The sequence below is a fragment of the Oryzias latipes genome, chromosome 22 (assembly GCF_002234675.1).
Source record: "Oryzias latipes chromosome 22, ASM223467v1".
NCBI lineage: Eukaryota > Metazoa > Chordata > Actinopteri > Beloniformes > Adrianichthyidae > Oryzias > Oryzias latipes.
The window spans coordinates 23,119,010-23,123,306 of NC_019880.2; the positions used below are offsets into that span (position 1 = coordinate 23,119,010).

Below are 4,297 nucleotides of genomic sequence, written 5' to 3' on the forward strand. Positions count from 1 at the left end.
GTCCCCCTTTTCATGTAAGCTTTGAACAAAAAAATACTTCTATAACAATCCTCCATGAGATTTGTAAAATTTGCAAAATGTGTCCCTACACTCTGTAAACTATTGCATCATTAAAAACAGAAAACAATGAAAGCGAAACATTACAAGCAACTTTCTGACAGAATTTGTTGCTAAAATGTATAAAGTTATTTTAAGGAATATACTGAAAGGGCTTGGCAGGTAACTTAACTAACCGGTGGGGTACAGGACTCACACAAAACACTTTTCTGTGCTAATATTCCACAGCTTCCATCCCTTCTCTATGCCTGCTGATTCCTGTGTGGGTACAGAGCTGACGCTGAATGGTTTTCCAATCTATCCAGACAAAAATGAAACAGAAATATGATCATAACACACATGTGTAACTTGGCATTTGGAGAAAAACCTCTCACGCACATCAGCACAAAGTGAGATACTTTTTCAGATATTTCTGAGAATCCACAAGCATTTGTGCACATATCAGAGAACCAGAGTGGATGGATTTGCTCATTCCTGCCTGTAGTTTAATAAAAACATTGTTCTAGACTTTTGCTCTGAGAAAGGGGAAACTATTCCTCTCTTTTTTTATTATTTGAATGAACTATTATGAATGAAGCCCCCAGAGAGAAAATGTGGAAAAGAAAAGAAAAGTACTTTTTCATTCAAACATTCAGTTCATTCAATTATCAAACTTTTTTTCTAATATCCCAATTATTTTAGAAACAGGTACAGTCTATGAAAATATTGATGACAATTTTTACGCTCATAAAAGAGTTTAATCTAAGTTGTTAGGGAAAGGGGCTCCATTGGAGGTGAATACAGCTGACCCGCATGTCAAAGGTCACCAAAACTTTCTTCTTGGACATTTCTCACTTAGACAAAGCTCTTGTTCAGTGGGACATGGATGCAGTGGAAGGACTGGAGGCGTTTGTCTGTCCTGCTGTGCGTTTTGGCAGCTCGTGTCTTGCTGCTGGGATTTGTGGCCTTCCAGCTTTTTATAACTCTGTGCAGGACAAAATGAGACGAGTAACGTTCGGGCTCGGTTTGCTTTTTACTTATCAATAAAGTAAAAAAAAAATGACAACGCGCGCATGGCTCGGGTGGTCTGTGCGCGCCGCCGCTGCGCAGCTCTCCGGAGAGGCGTGGCTGTGACGCCTCCAAATGGGTCGAACCTTAAACCCGCTCTGTGAGTTCTGTGGAGCTGCTGAGCGGAAATGTTTCACTGGCCTCAGGAAAAAGAAAAAAGGAGAGAAAAATTCACCGGCGCGCGCTTCCATTCACGCGTCAGTCTGCTCCACGCAGCTTAGAAAAGCAGCTGATCCCACCTGCTGACCTGCGCGCGCGCCGTGCGGCAGGTTGGTGAGAAGAGAGAAAGAAAGTTTCCATTCAGGCGGACAGAGGAGCCCCCCCCCCCCAGAGCGCAGTCCGGCTCCTGCAGGTGCCGCGCTGTGGATCGGAACACTGAGTGGACTTCCAAAGTTTACGCGTCTCTCCGGTGCTTCAGGAGTTCATCTGGGTTCATCAGCATCATGGATTGGTGAGTTCAGCCGAACGGGGCTTTGGGTGGATGGATGGAGGATGAAGCTGGACTTTAATTAAAGAAGGAGGGGGTCCTCATTCCTGATTAGCATAGGGTAATGGAGGTCAGAGGTTCAGCCTCACTTTTGTCATTATTAACAGAATTTATTCTTAGGTATTCTGGGATATTCTCCAAGCTGCTGAGAACTTTTCATGATGTACTGTAGCAAACCCAAGACATAAATGAGAGGAATTATGTCTTTCTGAGGACTTGTGACCTTCTAAAGGGCTCTGTTTAGAGTGAAAACTCCTTTTTTTCTGTTGACAGTTTGCAATTAAAAAAAAATGCAAACTTTAAAAGGAAACACTAAAGTCGATAGCAAATATTTCAATTAATGGATGAAACTCAGGGTTTTCATCATTATTGAACAAACTTTCATAAAACAAGACCGCAGTGCTCGAATAAGAGTTTTGAGAGAAGAAATTAGGATTTTTAAGAACTAGCAAAAACATGAATAGACCAGCAGTGCCTCATATTTCTGCAGCATCATTTTTTAGGCCTAATAAATGAAATGATCTAACCGGAAACCTTCCAATTTGTCATATTTGTGCAAACCTTTGCCTCCTCCTGACATTTCTCTTTCTGCCTCTTTTCTGAGTCATCTCTAATGACTTTTCTGTAATGAAGTTCTGCCTCAGCTTCAGGACTTCTGCTTGTTCTGGTTCTGCAGTGGCAGCACGAAAGACGGCTTTGTTTCATGAAACAGGAGCAGCAGCTTCACCACTCGTCAGCGCTCTCCTTCCACAGCTCGGTGACTCCCTGGCTCAGGCTTTTTAAGAGTTTGCGCCCTAATCTTGGACGGCGTTGGCGATTAGTTTATCAGAACTTATCTGCTGTTGTTCTTTGGGCGCCACTTTGGAAACGGCTGAGGTTGTGTGCCGCCGGCTTCCCTGCAGCCTTGAGACTGCTCATGCTGGAACTACAATTTGCCTGCTGCTGCTGCAAGAAGCAAAATCCTCCTCAAATGAATAGCTCAGGTGTGGGGGAGTGGAAGGTGTATGGAGGTGTGGAGGGGGTGTCCTGCCATTACACCGTAAATAAGATTTCAGGCTTGAAGGACTTCCTCTTCCTTTCCTTTTGAAAGATTTCCTCATGTGTGTGTTCTGAAAATCTGTCAAGGCCATGCTGCTTGCTGGCTCCTGACCCCCCCCATCAATGCTGCCCAGAGACCGTTCATCAGCAGAGATATCACAGAACACTCTGTAACTAAAACATGGGAGTACAGAGCTGAAAAGCAGCCCGCATGTTCGTTTGCAGCGCTCAGCTTCAGGGCTGTTTTGGGTGGGTGGGTGGGTGAGGGGGGGTGGGTGCGCGCTGGATGCCGCACAAAGCGATCAGATGCCGGTTTGAGTCCGAATGTTGCAGACAGCAAGCGGCTCAACAACATCTGCACGGCTGCTCTGTTTCTCTTCAGTTGGGAGTGAGGAGAAACTCTCCAGAAATCCCAGAATCCCCACCGGTGGAAGATGCTGCTTCTGACACGATGGCAGTTTGTGAGCGTGAACAGACGATGCAGATGTTTGCTGTCTCAGGAAGAGGGCTGTTGTAGTCACTGGTAAACAAACAAACAAACAAACAAACAGAAGAGTAGGTGGGCGGAGCCCTCAACTGATGACAAGAAGCATTTTTCTTTGTCCAGCATAAGAAGGCACAGTCTCCTCCACTTCTCTCAATTTTCTCTTAAGAGTTTATTGACTTGTTTTTTCCTAATTTTTATTTTTATTTTACTAAGCTTTATTTTTTTTAAATATTTGTTTTGCGTATTTAATTGTTGTTGCAAACCTGTATTTAGATATTTCAATAAAGTCAAAAAATACATTTTGCATGAATGATGTGGGATAAAGTTTTGAAAGCAATATTGACGGTTTAAAAACCTTATTTTTATTTTTTCAGAATATGCAATATTTTTCAGCTTGTTTATTAGCTTGTCTGCTAGTGACATTCCACATCTGTTTATTTAATAGAACTGGTTATGTGAAAACAGTTTTTCACAAACAACCTTAATTGTATTTAGAATTACAATAATAATTATTTGAACTTTGTGGATTGACAAATCAAACTGAATTGTGAATCAAAATCAAATCGGTTGGTGCCCTTTTTTCGCCTCTGCCTCCACCCCCTCCACCCTCCACCGCTCCCGCCGTTTTTTAGTGTTTTGGATTGGGAACAGGCGGAATAGACAGACGAATGGGGGGGGTCAAACCAGGTTAACGTGAATGGAAACCAGATTGTACTTGTAAAAAAAACAGTTTTAAAATCAAAGTACATCTTGTTACCTTGAAGGAAATATTGAACATTTGAAAAGTAAAATAGTAACTCTGAAAAAAAAATTGTCAAGCATGAATGACATTTTTGAAGAAAAAGGGTGATGGAGGTTCTGGTGACATCATTTCCGCTCCAGAAAACAGTTTGTTGTTGGCGTCGCCTGTGTAATCCCTCTTTAGTCAGCAGACTCTGTTTTGGAGCAAAAATGACCTCACCATGACCTCTATCACCCAATGTAAATGTAAATTTTCACATTTAAAACGTCTATTCTTCCGATTTACTGTGCGGTTTTTCATTCACTGGAAGCTGATACTGAATCGACCTCATACAGATGACAGAAATACAAATAATAATGTTGTGAAAGGCCTCAGAACAGGATTCATCTCACCTGTTAGTAGACATACTGAAACACTTGGTGTGAGAGTTTTGCTGTGT

At 42.4% G+C, this 4,297-nt stretch overlaps 1 protein-coding gene across 3 annotated transcripts in view; it reads left to right on the plus strand.

The window, feature by feature from the left end:
* The first annotated feature begins 1,200 nt into the window (after window positions 1–1,200).
* Window positions 1,201–4,297, plus strand: part of esr2 (estrogen receptor 2) — an 83,549-nt gene continuing 80,452 nt past the window's right edge. Inside the window, exon 1 of one of the 3 annotated variants that reach the window (XM_020713362.2) lies at window positions 1,201–1,555. The gene's annotated coding sequence lies outside the window, so the exon portion shown is untranslated. 3 annotated transcript variants of the gene reach the window in all.